General features: G+C 42.1%; 1 long non-coding RNA gene across 18 annotated transcripts in view; it reads left to right on the forward strand.

The window, feature by feature from the left end:
- The window catches only part of LOC144284490 (uncharacterized), a 127818-nt gene that overhangs the window by 66529 nt on the left and 41899 nt on the right, over positions 1–19390 (forward strand). For 15 of the 18 annotated variants that reach the window (XR_013352895.1, XR_013352890.1, XR_013352899.1 and 12 more), the window contains 2 exons: positions 3126–3856; positions 11757–11817. This is a non-coding gene — a long non-coding RNA (uncharacterized LOC144284490). The other 3 variants (XR_013352908.1, XR_013352905.1, XR_013352900.1) reach the window with 3 other exon arrangements.

Raw genomic sequence — 19390 nt, forward strand, 5'->3', positions numbered from 1 at the left:
GGGCCAAAAGGTTCTGAGAAGTACGAATGTAATAGTGGGCCAGGAACCCTAACACCTGATAGTATTTTGTGAGAGAGAATGGAAGACTATTTTCCCAGGTGATAATGGACATGCTGGTAGGAGGGGGCACCAGGATCACTGAGAAGTACAGAGAGGCTAAGGAAGATGCTCATATAGAACTGAGCTCCTGATAGCAAAGGGGGTGGTGAAAATCTAAAACATTGGAATCTAGATGGCCAACAGTTTAACCACCAGGGGAAAGTTACAGACAATTATCACAATAGGTGACATCAGAGTGGCAGCCAAGGGCCTCTGCCTGCAGAGAGCTATGGAGAGGCTGAATGGGGTACAGTATTCCTAGAGGCAAGACAGATGGGCAGTCAATAAGGATACTAAGGATACTACTTAACTTACACAATCTAAATAAACCAAGGACAGGTGATCAGGAAGCTAAGGGCAATAGCCCCAACAAAGGGTATGATCCACTGCTTAGTCTTTGGACCTATGCTAGTTCTCGGACTCTAGACCCACTGATTGAAGGAAAGGCCAGGGCCCTATGAGGAAGGACCCTGGAACACCATGCTACATTTAATCAGTAGCAGTTCTCTATGTCTTTGCCCAAATGGATGTAAAGACATTTACTAGGATATCTTGCATTGGGAAAAAGGAGAACACCCAGATTTTTGAGGATTGCTCAGCACAGAGACTGATTTTCATTGGTACCTGGGGACCCAAAGTGCCCCATGATTCCCAGTGGATGGTAAAAGCAGTCTTGCCTCAGGACTGGCTTACCACCTGGTCCATGAGCCTACATGGATGTTATTTCCTTGATCTTCTAATATATAATTGGAAGGGATAGATTTGGTAGTTGGAGAACCCTCATCACATTGGTTTCTGGATCTGTGAAGTCGGAGATCTCATAGAAAGGGAATGTCAGGGGCACCTGATAGCTCAGTCAGTTAAGCATCTGACTCTTGGTTTCACCCCAGGTCATGATCTCAGGGTCATAAGATCTAGAGTACCGCCTTGGGCTCTGTGCTCAGTGTGGAGTCTACTTTAGATTGTCTCCCTCTCTCTCTCTCTCCCTGCCCCACCCAAGTGCTCTACCTCTTTCTCTGAAATAGATAAATCTTTTTTTAAAATTTTTTAAAGGAAGTTCAATTTGAAGACTAAATCTTGCCCTTCCTCCAAACTTCCTATCCCTAACCCAGATAGTAAAGCAAAATAAATACCATGTCCTGTGGGGAAGATTAATGCCATTCTTTCAAATACTTTGCAGGGATGAGGGTCCTTCCCAAATCCCCATTTAGTTCACTAGTCTGACCCCTTCAGAAAGTAGAGGTTTCATACTGAATGCCAAATTCTGTAAACAATCAAGTATTAGCCTCAGTGGCAGCTGCTCCACTGGATGTAATTCGTTTCTTCCTTCCCTCCTTCCTTCTCTCCTTTCTTCCCTCCTTCTCTCCCTCCTTCCTTCCTTCCTTGCCTCCCCCTCTCCTCCTTTCCTTTCTGCAGAATGACACAACCTCTGGCTGTGGCACACAGCCATTTATCTAGAAAATGTATTATTTTCCATACCTCTTAGACAGGAGGCAGTTTGCATTCCCAGGAGACAGAGAAGATATATTTAAGACTATATATTTAATTAGGATCTTTCCCTGGGTCAATGTTCACTCTTCCACCTTTGGTCATGATATAGTCTGAAGGAACTCACATCATTTGGATATCTGTAGAATATCACATTCTTCTACTATATTGATGATGTGGTAACTGAACCAGAAGCAAGAAATGACAAGTACCTATGACACATGTGCTCCAGAGGGTAGGTGATAAACATATGAAAATCTAGGGACTCTCAGTGAAATCTGTAGGGATCTGGAGTTTGGGGGCATACCATAACCTCTAATTCAAAATAAGACATATTCTCACACCTCCCACTACTAAGGATACCCTCTTTGACTTCTGGAGGCAATACATTCCATATTTGAGAATATTGCTCCAATGCTCTAAATAAAGATCATAAACTGGCAGCTTTAATCAGGAGAGTCTGAAGCAGGTGTACGCTATGAAGTAAACAATCCTGCACCTAGACCATACAACCTGGCAGATCCTATAGTACTAAAGGTATCTGTAATGGGAAAGGACACTGCATAGTGTCCTTTATAGCAAGCTCCAAAGAGGAGTTACTATGTGGAACTCTAGGGTTCTAGAACAGCACTATGTAATAGAATTTACTGCATTGTTGAAATGTTCTATGCAATATCATGGCTACCAGCCACATATATTCCCATATACTTGAAGTGTGGCTAGTGTTACTTCATCTATCTATCATCTAATCTTTACTTAATTTGTTGGGATTTAAAAAAAGAACAGAAAACATTAGTGGTTGTCTGGTGCTAAGGAAAGGGGCTCCAGAGGATCCAGGGGTGATGTCCTATATATTGATGGCTTACACAACCAACAGATCAGACATAAAAGATGATTTTATTAGATGTAAATTATAACTCAATTTTTTTTAAAAAAAGAGACTAATGAACCAAAAATTTACTCTATGAGGAAACAATATAGGGCTTATGGTTTTCTCTCATGAGCAGTAAAAACAATTACTTTGGGCATAAAGAAATAGTAAAATGAGAGATCTTCCATATACAAAATTTAAAAAATATTTTTAAGAGAAATATGCTCATGTAGAGGTAATACTTCTTTTTATATTTGATTTAATTAACTTGCTGTTCTTTTCTGGGAATAAAAATTTTAGAAATGCTTATTTTAAAATCTCACAAGTTTCAGGTAACAAGGCGTTAGAACAAAAGAGGGCTGTAAAACTAGTTCTGTAAAGCATTTACTGCAAAAACATGTACCACGTGTAATAAAAAAGAAAAAGTTACTTCTTTATGGTTAAAAATATGCAGTATCTGGGCAAAATAGCCACGTTTTCTTGAAAGAGGAAAATTAAAATGTAACATACTACCCATAAGCTACATATTTAGCTCAGCCAGAGCTGGTTGTTTAACAAGAACTAATTTCTAAATATAAATTTATGAATTTACACATTGATATTTAGCAGCTCTTCAAAATCTATCTGTAAATTAAAAAGTTAAGCAACATTGTCTTTGCCTTTACAGCTTGCAGCTGCAGCAGATCACCTGGCAGTGCCTGACTGTGGAGGCAGCATCCTTGCTACGCCCAACTGCAGCATGGGCTCCTCAGAGAGGGGCTGCGGTCTAGTTACTTTCCTTCTGGCCATTTGGTGCGGACGTATCCGGTGCTTGCTCTCAGCCAGGAAGGAACACGATATATTTCAAGTTTCTGAAAAGCGAGGAGTCTAAAGTCACCCCGTGCTGTGCTTTCTTCAAAGCGATGGTGCCAGTCCAGGAGGGTCCTCAGCAGGCTGATTTTTAAAGTACCTCCTTTTTGGTTTAGGATTCTGCTTCATCCCCATCACTTTCATCATTGCTGTCATTCTCTGCCTTGTCTTCTCCCCTCTTTAAGCCTTTTCAGATAATTACTAGCTAAAATTGTCTTGGGTAATCTGCAAGAAACTAAAAGGTTTCTGATTTTTCGGCAGTATTTGACAAATCATTGAGTGCTTTCGTTTTCCATTGCCATCTCTCTAAGAATAGGTGGCTAGACACTGAACGAAGAGTTCGGTAGACTTGGGCGTCCGCACGCAGGACTCCTGGTCAATGGTGAACACCGTGGAGGAAGCTCTTTGTGATGACCCGGATGTGGAACCTGGAACCTGCGCCGCTGCTCCCTGCTCTTGTCTCCTCGGCAACCGTGTCGGCCATCTTCCCGTACCTCCTGTGCGTGGTCTCCTGGGACCCGCCGTGAGCAGGGAAGACCAGCATGGAGGGTGCGGGCTCGTTTTACTTAATCTTAATTAATTTAAATTCAAGTTTAAGGAGCCACATGTGGTCAGTGGCTATCGTCGTATTGGACAATGCAGTTCTAGAGCAAGTCCATTTCATCTGTAGCACAGATCTATTCAGAAAGCAGTTCCTGGATGCTGGTTGGACCTGGTAGAGAGCTAGAGTATCTGACCATGAGCGGTAAGTGATGTGTGGCCAGAACGAATCCTCACGTGCTGGGGTTTCTCATCTATTGAGTCATAAATTGGAGTGGGGTCAGTAGCACTCTATTGTAAGATGGTGGAAGTCGTCCATCCCAGTCTGGGCGTGAGTAGAGCTAGTAGACATGAGTTAGCCGCACGGATAAGTGGCCTAGACCACTGAATGCCATCCGCTACCGTTGTACTGATGCCTCTCCTTCGGCTCAGACCCACAGCTACTTGGTATGTACCTTTGGAAGCAATCATAGTTGATACTGGAGACTGAGCTTGGTTTACTTTTGGGTCAGCTCTATGTGTCAGTATGAGCTGGAAATGGACTGATGTTACTCTACAACCCCATTGAGGAGTGCCTTTGATGGATATCAGTGAGGAAAATCTTCCCAGGGGGTAAAGCCTCACGTTGTGCAGGTGGTCATTCACTTTGTGTTAAAGGAGATAACACAAGGCTAAGGACTAATGGACAGAAACAAATTGTCTGGCTAGTTGGTCATGATCCTGAAAGGAAAAAGTATTGAGAGGGTAGGGGACAAGGAGGGCTGAGGAGGAAGGATGTAAATGGATTGATTGAAATAGTCATAAAGTGTGGAAACTTGTTTTTTGCTTACCACAGAGCATCAACCACAGACCTGGCACTTAAGTAAGTAGCCAAGTAGGCAGGATGCTTTGATCATTTAAAGTCAGTCAGCCTCTGTCATTAGCTCCACTGGTACTGGCAAATTGGATACATTAGTAGAGTCTCCACTGTGGAAGAGATGGGGGCTATGCATGGGCCCAACAGCATGGGTTCCTGGCTCCCGAGGTTGACTGCTGTTGTCAAATGCCCAGCCTGCCAGCAATAGAGACATGGCTGTTCTATGGTAACAACCCTTAAGAAAACTAATCAGGCGTTAGGTTGCAAGTTCACTGCTTTGGATTTCTATCTTGGAAGGGTCAGTGATTTATCTCAATTAGGATTAACACACATTTTGAGTATATGTTTGCCTTTCCTTGATGAGAGCTCCAGACAGCCCTGCTCTCCATCCAGGAGAGTATTTAATCCACTGACATGGGATCCACATGAGACTGCCTTAGACTAAGAGGACAACTATAGAGTGAAGGAGGTATGGAAGTGGACTTATGACCATAGAATCCACTGGCCATATCACATGCTGTGTCACCTAGAAGCTAATTTACCTAATAGAGTCCAAGGATGATCTCTTAGGGACACAGTTGAGGTACCTGCTTGGAGATGACTCCTTTAGGGGACAGGGCACCATTTTCCAGGATATGGCATATACCCTAAATAAAGACAATTATCTGGTACCATGCCCCAAATACATGAGTCAGAATCGTAGGGTGGAAGTAGGAGTGGTGTCACTTACTATCCCAAATGCACTTGGAAAATTTGCATTTCCTGCCTCCACAATTATAGGCTGTGCAGATATAGAGATTTTTTTAAAAATTTTTATTTATTTATGATAGTCACACAGAGAGAGAGAGAGAGAGGCAGAGACATAGGCAGAGGGAGAAGCAGGATCCATGCACCGGGAGCCCGACGTGGGACTCAATCCCGGGTCTCCAGGATCGCGCCCTGGGCCAAAGGCAGGCGCTAAACTGCTGCGCCACCCAGGGTTCCCGAGATTTTTTTTTTTTTAAAGTACTCTCTATATCCAGTGTTAGGCTGGAACTCACAACCCTGAGATCAAGAGTTGAATGCTCTACCAACTGAGTCAAGCCAGGTACTCCTAGAGATCATGGTCTCAGAAGAGGAATGCTTACTACCAAGGGGCACGCAGTAAGATTTCCACTGGTGTCTAAGCTATGTGTGTGTGTGTGTGTGTGTGTGTGTGTGTTTGTTCCTTATGCCTGGAGACCATTAAGCAAGGATAAGAGTCACCATACTGGCAGAGTAATTGACTGTACTAGTTATCAATTTATTTCTTCTTAGCACCAAATTCAGCCTTTCTTACCCTGCTTTATTATAGTGGAGGTGGACAGTAAATATTTCTCCTTTGCTGGCCAAGTTTGTCAATAAAGGGTGCTAGAGGAACCCTATAGAAGGAAACCTCTTCCCCATCCCCCACCACAGCCCCAGTTCCTATGTAACTATGTAATTTCCCTTTTGTCTTGATCCTGACCTGTGACCCACGCTATCCTGGTGGGCACCCAGTGGAACTCACTGGGGGGTGATTTTCTGGGAAAGCAACAGACTGTTCCTGGGAAAGTTTTCTTGACATCCCACCTGAGATTCTCCCCATAGGCAGCTTATTGGTAAATTCTCTTGGTTCTCACACTGGCTTTCCAGTGAGTTCAATGGCACTCCGGTTAGGCAGCTTTCTGGCAGGTATCATTGCTAACACACTAGTAGGAGGTTCCTGCTTGGTAGTGTTAGCCTACAGCACCTCAGTGAATTTCACCCCATCTCATGAGCTAGAGCCATACCAACTCCAGGGCCCTCTCAGTCTCTGCCTTGGGGGTAGGGCATCACTTCCCTAATTTTTTCATTTTTTGGATGGTCTGCCTCAGTCCTAGAGGTAGTGGCTACTCACTATATCTACTATTTCTGCATTCTTTGAAGCTTTGAAGCAGCTCTTTTTAGACCTTATAAGCTAATTCTGTTGCTCCAATTCCACACTAGTATTTGATAATTATGTTAAACTTTTTTTTTTTTTTTTTAGTACTCCTGTTTTACTGTCTTCTGACTGGACCCTTATGATTAGCAGAAGGCAAGGCTCATTATCATGCAGATGATCCATTAGGTCATCTCTTGAAGCTCCTGTGCCCAATTTTAATAGTAAATGGATTAGTAGAGTAACCATGGCCAGAGAACTGCCTGATAAACCAGGTTCTCAGACCCCTCAGGACAGAGAGCCTGGGCGATCTCACCAGGCTCTCACCAAGCTGCCTTGACCAGCTGTTCTGCTGGCTAAAGGTGAGGGGAGCCTAAACTGGATGAAAGAGGAGAGGGATGATGACTGTTGGTTGTGGCTTCAAGATCAACTGCAGCATTAGTTTGTCACAGTAAACCTTCTCTTGTAGTCTTCCCCAATAGTGAAGACCTACCAGAGCCCTGGAGATGGCATTCCCAGATGAGGCAGACTTACACAAGAAGAAGGGGATGAGGGTGGTATAAAGTGTGCACTCTGGTGGATACTGTAATATACTGTGCGCATTCTCTCTTTGGGACTGAGACATTTATTCTTCAGATGCTGGAGATGGCAGCTGCTGACAACTCACAGCTCTTCTCTCACTGGGAGTTGTTCTCATCTGCAAGGAACTGCCTCATCAAGGTTTATGCTCCCTATGAGTGTAGAGCAAGAAATTAGTGGTAGTTGCAGGGTGATAAAAGACCTGGTTCTTTGCTTCTATTTGGGACACATCTGTAAGGCCATCCTAGGTCCACTTGTCTGTGTAAGATCAGCTAAGGCATTAGTTGCATTCACAATATGGCTCAGCTTCTCTCTTGGCCCGTTCTTGCCTGCCTTTGGCATCTCTCTTGAGCTCATTTCCCAATAAACCTGTGTGCATATTTCTCTCTCAGATTCCATATCTAGGGAACCCAGTCTAACACATGTTTTTATGGTTTACATGTTATTATGTCATTTTGTAGGGAAAAGATTCAAAATTGTCTCTGGCAATGTTTTTCCCTCATATTCTCAAGATTCATTAGTTATTTGGCACATAATGAGTGAATCCAACTGCCCCTGGGGTGTGAAGAAATTCTGCTTCTGCAGTCATTTACTCAAAAGGTCTGCTCCCAGGTCATGGCTCTGGGGAACACCAAAGGTTTCCTTGGTTATTGATCAAATGGAGGAAAGGCCAGAATGGGAGGAAGGGATTGCTCTCATTGGTTATAATAATTCACAATGTGACTTATGGGCAGCAACAAGATATGCTGGTATCATACAGGGGACAGTCTTCTGTGTGAGGTCTGACAGAAGCTTGTTTGGTCTCTAGTAAGCACTGTCTCACCCAATTCACGTATCCACGTATGTGCATGCCAGAGATGTGAAGGTGGGGAACCATTTTCAAATCACACATTAGGGTCAGTTGCTACAAGTGCTGTAACAACCACCCCAAAACTCTCTGGTGTAAAACATTATTTTGATGGATTTTGTGGGTTAGTAAATTGGACAGAGCTTATCTCTGCTCCACACTTTCTGGGGTCTAAGCTGGCAAAACTCAAAGCTGGGAGTGGTTCAATAGCTGGAGGCTAGAATTACCTGGAGGCATCCTATGCTCAGATCTGTAGTTTATGTTTACTATTGGCTGAACCCTCAGCTGGTCTGACCAGAATACATATACATGGCCTCTTACTGAGTGTCTCTCTGCTATAGTTTGGGCTTCCTCCTCCAGGAACTCATGGAAGCTGGGTTTTTGTGAGCATCTCAGGAGAGCAAGGCAGACGTGTATGGCATTTTTATGATCTAGCATCAAAAGCCATATAACTTCACTTTGGTCAGATGTATTGGTAGAAGCCAAAGTATTACCCATATTCAAGGGAATGGTAACCTACAGACTGCCAATTGATAGGAGCACTGTTAAGGTTACATGGTATCTTAATCATCTCAGTTACTGTAACAAAATATCGTTGACTGGGTGGCTTCAAGAGTAGAAATTTATTCCTCACAGTTTTGGAGGTTGGGAAGTTTAAGGTCAATATATCTGCAGGTTATGGTAGTGGTTCTCTAACTGGCTTGCAGGGGCCACCATCTTGTGGGTCCTCATATGGCAAAAAGGGGAAGCCCTGGTGTCTTTTCCTCTTCTTATAAAGGCACTAATCCCATCATGGGGCTCTACCCTTATAACCTCATCCAAACCTAATTAGCTCCCAAAGTTCCCATATCCTAATACCATCGCATTAAGGGGTTAGGGATTTTTTTTGGGGGGACACAAACATTCAGTCCATAACACCTGGGAAGAAGAGCATTTGGTATGGAGATATTGTGATCATCTCTGGAAAATACAATTTGCTGCAGATGGGTTACAAACAATATTACATCCTAAGATTTTCTCTCTTCTGAATATACTTATGTGTGTACCAGTGCCTGACTGGGTTAGGTGTTAGGATGCAAGACTATTTCTTCTTATATATTTGTTGAAATGAGCCAAATTGAATGTGTGGGATTCCTAAAGGTCTTCAAAAAAAAAAAAAAAAAAAACCCAAATGCCCATAATGAGGACAAATGACATGATATCTTGTTCCTCAGCTGTGTCATGATTTTTTTTTTTTTTATTAATTTATTTATGATAGTCACAGAGAGAGAGGCAGAGACATAGGCAGAGGGAGAAGCAGGCTCCATGCATTGGGAGCCCGACGTGGGATTCGATCCCGGGTCTCCAGGATCGCGCCCTGGGCCAAAGGCAGGCGCCAAACCGCTGCGCCACCCAGGGATCCCCATGATTTGTGTTCACTTCCAGGTGGGGCACATTTCCCACTCTGGCCAGAAAGAACACTGCTTAGATATCAGTGCTTGACTTTGCATGTAGACATTTGGTATTGAAGATTATTCAAAGACAGTTATTGTCAGTAGATAACCCTAATTATTCCTTAAGCTTTGATTCTTAGAGCAATGGGAAGGAAGCAGGAGGCAGGATAAAACTATGATTTTCATGAGCCAAAATAGTAGTTTCATAAATTTAGTAACCTCATGTCAACATCATCACCAAAATAGAGAAAGAAAGCAAATAGTACCACATCTTCTGCCTCCCTTATGCCTAACCACCCTTCTCTATCTACTTCTGCAAATGGAATAAAGCCAGCATCTGGGCATCAAGACTCAGACTTGATGTGGGCTCAGACTACAGGCAGGAAAGAGATACAGTGGGTTCTGGAAAGTGATCTTTCTGAAATCTCAGTGTGAATAATAAAATTGATGCATAGCAACATCTATGCAACAATAACATTGATGCATAGCATGTAATCCCACAGTCCAAATGAGTATGCTTTTATTCTTTTTTCAAAAATTAATTCATTTATCTTAGAGAGAAGAGGGAGGTGGGGGAGGGGCAGAGGGAGAAGGAGAGAGAAACTCAAGCAGACCCCCCGCTGAGTGTGGAGCCTGACAGGGGCTTGGCCTTACAACGCTGAGATCACAAGCTGAGCCAAAATTGAGAGTCGGACACTTAATGATTGTGCCACTCAGACACCTCACAAATGAATATACTTTTAAATTGATAATTTCGATTTATTTTCCTGGAAGTTCACTTACTGTCTTTTCCTGCTGCCCCCCATGTGTATTACATTTTATTTGATTGCTTAAAACTTTTCAGCATTTTTTCTAGTTTTATGGAGTTTTGATTTTTTGGGGATATGTTTAACAAAATGAGGATTTTGGGGTTAAGTGTGTCAAAATGAGGAAAAATGTTGATGGCTTATTGCTTTGGTGTGAAGAGGCAGTGACATTCCTGGGCAAAATGTGGTCAGAGGTCATTTTTTGTGATTAATGAAGATACCCAAAGCTTTAGTTAGACTGACTGCATTGTTTCAGGACTTATTCTTGCTCTTAGGGAGCAATTTTCTATTTGCAAATGGAAGGTGGAAAATGTTTTACTTTTTGATTCTGAAAGCAATCTTGTCTTGACATAAGCAAGATAAGCAAGATAACAAACCCTTCCTATCCTGCCCAAGAAGAAACTGGCTTGCTCCCTTTGAGGTACACCATCGCAAAGTTACAAAACTTTGCAAACAAAACATAGGGGTCAAAAAGTCTGACCCCTATGCAAGTGTTTTTTAGTGGTTTGTTTTGTTCCATTGGGAACATCTGTGAAGCAACATTTATATAAGCTCTTTCAGATTCCTTTTAACTGATTTTTGGAGGCTTAATTATTCAGTGTGGGAAGGAGTTATTTGACACAGGTTTCACAAATATCGGCTCTAAATTGTTTTTTTGTATGTGTGTTTGAATAAGGAAAGTAAAGCTAATATCAAGTTATACTTCTGATTTCTCAGCAAAATTATTTCAGTTATTCTGATATAAATACTAAACATTTCTGGCAGTTACTTTAAGTTTTTTTTTTTTTTTAAGAGAAGAGCTTTTTTTTTTTTTTTTTTAAGATTTTATTTATTTATTAGAGACAGAGAGGCTGAGACACAGGCAGAGGGAGAAGTGGGCTCCACTCAGGGAGCCCAACGTGGCCCAACGTGGGACTCGATCCTGGGTCTCCAGGTGCTAAACCACTAAGCCACCAGGGCTGCCCTAAGTTCTTAAATATATTACTTCACTTGCTTTTTGTCTTCCTATATGAAGTAGGTACTTTAGCTCCATTTTACAGGTGAGGAAATCAGTCTCAGAGAAGTTAATAAAATCAGTTAAGATCACATATGGAATAAGTGGCTGAGCCTTGATCTTACCCTGATCTATCTCATGTCAAAGACCAAGCTCTTATCATTTTAAGACATTGCTTCTCCAGTCATTAAGTTATACATTTTCTTACAACTCCACAAATCACCAATTGAATGAAATGAGTGATGGATTCAGTAAATCTGGCTTCCCTTCCTTCTGGGCCATGGCAACAATATATTTCTAAGTTTGCCAAGTACTTAGTTATGGCCAGGTAATGGAGTTTTTGTTGATAGACTATACAGAGAGAAGGGGTGGGTGTGTGTGTGTGTGTGTGTGTGTGTGTGTGTATTCATAATTTCCAGGCCTGGTCCATAAAATCTTCTCTGTGGTTCTCTGTATTTTCTTCCTCCATATTCCAGGGGACAGCAACATCCACGGCCACCTTAGAAGCTGTGCAGGCCATGTTTGGATGTTTGGAAGGTGAGAGAGTCTCTGTTGGTCTGGGTGTCTGCATGACTACATGGAGTGGAGTTCTCTCCTGGCAACAACTGGGTTTTATGTGAGTGAGAAGAATTTATTGTGAGATTTTGGAATTTATAGGTGAGAATAGCTAGCATTGATTTCACAGTACTAATTCCTGTATTAAACGTTAAGTGGTGTGCTATTGTAACAAAAACTTAATATGTGTGACATTGGCTTAGCAGTTAAATATTAGAGACAGAAACACTGGAGTTCTATCTTATGCAGTGACAATATTTTTGGTAAAAGGCTGAGCTTGAGAAAACTTGACATCAGATCTTGTGACTACTGAGACTCTAGCTCCAGGATACAAGGCTGAGAAATAGTATGGTTGAAATTGGCTGCCACTAGCCAATGAAAGAAATGAGCTCAGGAAAGATGGCTGGTTTGGAAGGAGAGATCGTAGGGAATGGAGAAAGCACAGGAGTCAAATACCTTGGAAAGCATGAAAAAGTCTACTCTGCTGGACCCCAAAACAGTAAAAGTAAGACAGAAATGGTTTGAGTAACAGAGATCCATTAAAAATCAGCCTTAGGTAAAAATTCTTTCAATAATAGCCATCATTTGCATGTCTAAAAACTCACTGATGTGCTACGCTAAATTTAACTAAATTGATTATTAACCTTGAGATACCTTTAGTGGTATAAAGAACTGCCAGAAGCTATGAAATTTGAATTTCATAAAAACATACTGGATCAAATTCTTAGGCAGAGTCCCCCATATGATTAAGCAAACCACCATTCTGGTTAGAGGTGGTGATTGTGGTGATTTTTTCCTCTAACTTAACCAAAAATATACATGAGTTATACACTCAGTTATCGAGCACTTCCTGCAAGCACGGTGTAAACATAATGAGACCCAAATTGGGTGTACAAAAGCAGAAGTGACACAGAGCCAATATACAAAGTAAAACATTAAAAACTGCCAAAAGAGAGAGAAAATGTTGGAGGATTTCAGAAGAAGTTGAAACAACTGCCAGCTGGAACATTTATAAAAGGCTCATGTCAGGCAAAGGATTTGACCTGGGTTTCAAAGGACAGGTAGGACTTTGATACATACCAAGAGTGAGCAGCCAGGCAGCGGGTGAAAGGTATGAAATGGGAGAGTATCCTCTTGGGCTGCCATGTATCTAGGTAAGATTTAAAAGACATTCTAGACATTTGAGAGACCTGGATCTGACACCAAGAATGTGTTCTTCAGGCATATGTTAATGGGACATTTTCTAATATTATTAGATCATAATATTATGATTGTGACTAGTGTAGCATAATATAACATCATTTGCAGAGAATAAAATGGAAAAAGAAGACCTGTTTGAAGATCATCACAAGTCTTGCAGTGGGAAGGTGAAAGATGATGGACAGATTACGGAAGAGACTAGCTAAGGAAATGCCTGAATACGGGAGACAGAGGATAGGCTCAAGATGTAGGAAGAAAACTTTATAAGCCTTGATTTCTCAGTCTGTCCATATATATGGATAATTAAGAATGCATCGTATTTTGTAAAAATTTTTTTTATTTTATTTTATTTTATTTTATTTTATTTTATTTTATTTTATTTTATTTTATTTTATTTTATTTTATTTTATTTTTTATTGGTGTTCAATTTACTAACATACAGAATAACACCCAGTGCCCGTCACCCTTTCACTCCCACCCCCCGCCCTCCTCCCCTTCTACCACCCCTAGTTCGTTTCCCAGAGTTAGCAGTCTTTACGTTCTGTCTCCCTTTCTGATATTTCCCACACATTTCTTCTACCTTCCCTTATTTTCCCTTTCACTATTATTTATATTCCCCAAATGAATGAGAACATATAATGTTTGTCCTTCTCCGACTGACTTACTTCACTCAGCATAATACCCTCCAGTTCCATCCACGTTGAAGCAAATGGTGGGTATTTGTCATTTCTAATAGCTGAGTAATATTCCATTGTATACATAAACCACATCTTCTTTATCCATTCATCTTTCGGTGGACACCGAGGCTCCTTCCACAGTTTGGCTATCGTGGCCATTGCTGCTAGAAACATCGGGGTGCAGGTGTCCCGGCGTTTCATTGCATTTGTATCTTTGGGGTAAATCCCCAACAGTGCAATTGCTGGGTCGTAGGGCAGGTATATTTTTAACTGTTTGAGGAACCTCCACACAGTTTTCCAGAGTGGCTGCACCAGTTCACATTCCCACCAACAGTGTAAGAGGGTTCCCTTTTCTCCGCATCCTCTCCAACATTTGTTGTTTCCTGCCTTGTTAATTTTCCCCATTCTCACTGGTGTGAGGTGGTATCTCATTGTGGTTTTGATTTGTATTTCCCTGATGGCAAGTGATGCAGAGCATTTTCTCATATGCATGTTGGCCATGTCTATGTCTTCCTCTGTGAGATTTCTGTTCATGTCTTTTGCCCATTTCATGATTGGATTGTTTGTTTCTTTGGTGTTGAGTTTAATAAGTTCTTTATAGATCTTGGAAACTAGCCCTTTGTCTGATATGTCATTTGCAAATATCTTCTCCCATTCTGTAGGTTGTCTTTGAGTTTTGTTGACCGTATCCTTTGCTGTGCAAAAGCTTCTTATCTTGATGAAGTCCCAATAGTTCATTTTTGCTTTTGTTTCTTTTGCCTTCGTGGATGTATCTTGCAAGAAGTTACTATGGCCGAGTTCAAAAAGGGTGTTGCCTGTGTTGGTCTCTAGGATTTTGATGGAATCTTGTCTCACATTTAGATCTTTCATCCATTTTGAGTTTATCTTTGTGTATGGTGAAAGAGAGTGGTCTAGTTTCATTCTTCTGCATGTGGATGTCCAATTTTCCCAGCACCATTTATTGAAGAGACTGTCTTTCTTCCAATGGATAGTCTTTCCTCCTTTATCGAATATTAGTTGCCCATAAAGTTCAGGGTCCACTTCTGGATTCTCTATTCTGTTCCACTGATCTATGTGTCTGTTTTTGTGCCAGTACCACACTGTCTTGATGACCACAGCTTTGTAGTACAACCTGAAGTCTGGCATTGTGATGCCCCCAGATATGGTTTTCTTTTTTAAAATTCCCCTGGCTATTCGGGGTCTTTTCTGATTCCACACAAATCTTAAAATAATTTGTTCTAACTCTCTGAAGAAAGTCCATGGTATTTTGATAGGGATTGCATTAAACGTGTATATTGCCCTGGGTAACATTGACATTTTCACAATATTAATTCTGCCAATCCATGAGCATGGAATATTTTTCCATCTCTTTGTGTCTTCCTCAATTTCTTTCAGAAGTGTTCTATAGTTTTGAGGGTATAGGTCCTTTACATCTTTGGTTAGGTTTATTCCTAGGTATCTTATGCTTTTGGGTGCAATTGTAAATGGGATTGACTCCTTAATTTCTCTTTCTTCAGTCTCATTGTTAGTGTATAGAAATGCCACTGACTTCTGGGCATTGATTTTGTATCCTGCCACGCTACCGAATTGCTGTATGAGTTCTAGCAATCTTGGGGTGGAGACTTTTGGGTTTTCTATGTAGAGTATCATGTCATCGGCGAAGAGGGAGAGTTTGACTTCTTCTTTGCCAATTTGAATGCCTTTAATGTCTTTTTGTTGTCTGATTGCTGAGGCTAGGACTTCCAGTACTATGTTGAATAGCAGTGGTGAGAGTGGACATCCCTGTCTTGTTCCTGATCTTAGGGGAAAGGCTCCCAGTGCTTCCCCATTGAGAATGATATTTGCTGTGGGCTTTTCATAGATGGCTTTTAAGATGTCGAGGAATGTTCCCTCTATCCCTACACTCTGAAGAGTTTTGATCAGGAATGGATGCTGTATTTTGTCGAATGCTTTCTCTGCATCCAATGAGAGGATCATATGGTTCTTGGTTTTTCTCTTGCTGATATGATGAATCACATTGATTGTTTTACGGGTGTTGTACCAGCCTTGTGTCCCAGGGATAAATCCTACTTGGTCATGGTGAATAATTTTCTTAATGTATTGTTGGATCCTATTGGCCAGTATCTTGTTGAGAATTTTTGCATCCATGTTCATCAGGGATATTGGTCTGTAATTCTCCTTTTTGACGGGGTCTTTGTCTGGCTTTGGAATTAAGGTGATGCTGGCTTCATAGAACGAATTTGGAAGTACTCCATCTCTTTCTATCTTTCCAAACAGCTTTAGGAGAATAGGTATGATTTCTTCTTTAAACGTTTGATAAAATTCTCCTGGGAAGCCATCTGGCCCTGGACTCTTGTGTCTTGGGAGGTTTTTGATGACTGCTTCAATTTCCTCCCTGGTTATTGGCCTGTTCAGGTTTTCTATTTCTTCCTGTTCCAGTTTTGGTAATTTGTGGCTTTCCAGGAATGCGTCCATTTCTTCTAGATTGCCTAATTTATTGGCGTATAGCTGTTCATAATATGTTTTTAAAATCGTTTGTATTTCCTTGGTGTTGGTAGTGATCTCTCCTTTCTCATTCATGATTTTATTAATTTGAGTCTTCTCTCTCTTCTTTTTAATAAGGCTGGCTAATGGTTTATCTATCTTATTAATTCTTTCAAAGAACCAACTCCTGGTTCTGTTGATCTGTTCCACAGTTCTTCTGGTCTCGATTTCGTTGAGCTCTGCTCGAATCTTTATTAACTCCCTTCTTCTCTTGGGTGTAGGATCTATTTGCTGTTTTTTCTCTAGCTCCTTTATGTGTAAGGTTAGCTTTTGTATTTGAGTTCTTTCCAGTTTTTGAATGGATGCTTGTATTGCGATGTATTTCCCCCTTAGGACTGCTTTTGCTGCATCCCAAAGATTTTGAACGGTTGTATCTTCATTCTCATTAGTTTCCATGAATCTTTTTAATTCTTCCTTAATTTCCTGGTTGACCCTTTTATCTTTTAGCAGGATGGTCCTTAACCTCCATGTGTTTGAGGTCCTTCCAAACTTCTTGTTGTGATTTAGTTCTAATTTCAAGGCATTATGGTCCGAGAATATGCAGGGGACAATCCCAATCTTTTGGTATCGGTTCAGACCCGATTTGTGACCCAATATGTGGTCTATTCTGGAGAAAGTTCCATGTGCGCTTGAGAAGAATGTGTATTCAGTTGAGTTTGGATGTAAAGTTCTGTAGATATCTGTGAAATCCATCTGGTCCAGTGTATCATTTAAAGCTCTCGTTTCTTTGGAGATGTTTTGCTTAGAAGACCTATCGAGTATAGAAAGAGCTAGATTGAAGTCACCAAGTATAAGTGTATTATTATCTAAGTATTTCTTCACTTTGGTTAATAATTGATTTATATATTTGGCAGCTCCCACATTCGGAGCATATATATTGAGGATTGTTAAGTCCTCTTGTTGAATAGATCCTTTAAGTATGATATAGTGTCCCTCTTCATATCTCACTACAGTCTTTGGGGTAAATTTTAGTTTATCTGATATAAGGATGGCTACCCCTGCTTTCTTTTGAGGACCATTCGAATGGTAAATGGTTCTCCAACCTTTTATTTTCAGGCTGTAGGTGTCCTTCTGTCTAAAATGAGTCTCTTGTAGACAGCAAATAGATGGGTCCTGCTTTTTTATCCAGTCTGAAACCCTGCGCCTTTTGATGGGGTCATTAAGCCCGTTCACATTCAGAGTTACTATTGAGAGATATGAGTTTAGTGTCATCATGATATCTATTCAGTCTTTGTTTTTGTGGACTGTTCCACTGAACTTCTTCTTAAAGGGGAATTTTAAGAGGCCCCCTTAAAATTTCTTGCAGAGCTGGTTTGGAGGTCACATATTCTTTTAGTTGCTGCCTGTCTTGGAAGCTCTTTATCTCTCCTTCCATTTTGAATGAGAGCCTTGCTGGATAAAGTATTCTTGGTTGCATGTTCTTCTCATTTAGGACCCTGAATATATCCTGCCAGCCCTTTCTGGCCTGCCAGGTCTCTGTGGAGAGGTCTGCTGTTACCCTAATACTCCTCCCCATAAAAGTCAGGGATTTCTTGTCTCTTGCTGCTTTAAGGATCTTCTCTTTATCTTTGGAATTTGCAAGCTTCACAATTAAATGTCGAGGTGTTGAACGGTTTTTATTGATTTTAGGGGGGGATCTCTCTATTTCCTGGATCTGAATGCCTGTTTCCCTTCCCAGATTAGGAAAGTTTTCAGCTAGAATTTGTTCAAATACATATTCTGGCCCTCTGTCCCTTTCGGCGCCCTCGGGAACCCCAATTAAACGTAGGTTTTTCTTCCTCAGGCTGTCGTTTATTTCCCTTAATCTATCTTCATGGTCTTTTAATTGTTTGTCTCTTTTTTCCTCAGTTTCCCTCTTTGCTATCAACTTGTCTTCTAGGTCACTCACTCGTTCTTCCACCTCGTTAACCCTCGTCGTTAGGACTTCTAGTTTGGATTGCATCTCATTCAATTGATTTTTAATTTCTGCCTGATTAGCTCTAAATTCTGCAGTCATGAAGTCTCTTGAGTCCTTTATACTTTTTTCTAGAGCCACCAGTAGCTGTATAATAGTGCTTCTGAATTGGCTTTCTGACATTGAATTGTAATCCAGATTTTGTAACTCTGTGGGAGAGAGGACTGTTTCTGATTCTTTCTTTTGAGGTGAGGTTTTCCTTCTAGTCATTTTGCTCAGTGCAGAGTGGCCAAAAGCAAGTTGTATTGGGAAAAAGAGAAAAAGAGAGGAGAGAAAGAAGGAAAGAAAAGAGAAAGAGAAAATAAAAGGGAAGAAAAAAAAAAAACGAAAAAAAAAAAAGAAGAAAAAGAGAAAGAAAAAGAAAGGAGAAAAAAAGGGGGTGGGGGAAGGAAACAAATCAAAAAGCAAAACAAAACAAAAACGAAAACAAAAACAAAAACAAACAAACAAAAAAAGAACCACGGGGGAGTATCTTCTGATTCTGTGTACTTTAAGTCCCTTGGCTTCTCCTGGAACTTGTCCGTCTAGCTGATCTTCTGGGGGAGGGGCCTGTTGTGCTGATTTTCAGCTGTTAGCAGTTGGGGGAGCTGCTGTGCTCCTGCCTGGCGCAGGGCTCAGTGGGGGTTGTTTACCCCGTGAGGCCGCAGGAGGAACAGCCCCAGTGGCGGGGCAGCTCTGGAAACCTGGATTCAGCTCCGGCAGGAACTCCGTCTGCAGGGCCTGGAGGCTCCGGGGCGGGGCCGCTGATGTGCTCAGCTGGGGCAGGAGCGTCCTTGCTGTCCTGGGCCCTCCCGGCCTCTGCCTGTCCCGGGGGAGGCGGGATCCTGGGCTGTGTCCCGGCGCCCTGTGCTCCGGAGCCTGCGCTGGTGGATTCGCGCTCCCGGGCCGCGCAGCCCCCTCCGCGGAGCCGCCGCCCGAGCCCCTCCGAGCTGCTCCTGGAACCGCGCAGCCCCCTCCGCACGGAGCCTCTTCCTCTGCCCGAGCCCGGCCGAGCTGCTCCCGGGGCCGCGCAGCCCCCTCCGCGGAGCCGCCGCCGGAGCCCCCCGAGCTGCTCCGGGTCCCGCCGGTCCCGCCGTGCGCGCTGCAGCCCTTAGGGAGCTCGGCGCACTCTCCTGGGCGCGCAGTTGCTGTTACTGTCCCCGGGAGCCCGAGGGCATCCTCGCCCTCCCGGGTCCTGCTC

Source organism: Canis aureus, chromosome 15 (genome assembly GCF_053574225.1).
Source record: "Canis aureus isolate CA01 chromosome 15, VMU_Caureus_v.1.0, whole genome shotgun sequence".
Classification (NCBI taxonomy): domain Eukaryota; kingdom Metazoa; phylum Chordata; class Mammalia; order Carnivora; family Canidae; genus Canis; species Canis aureus.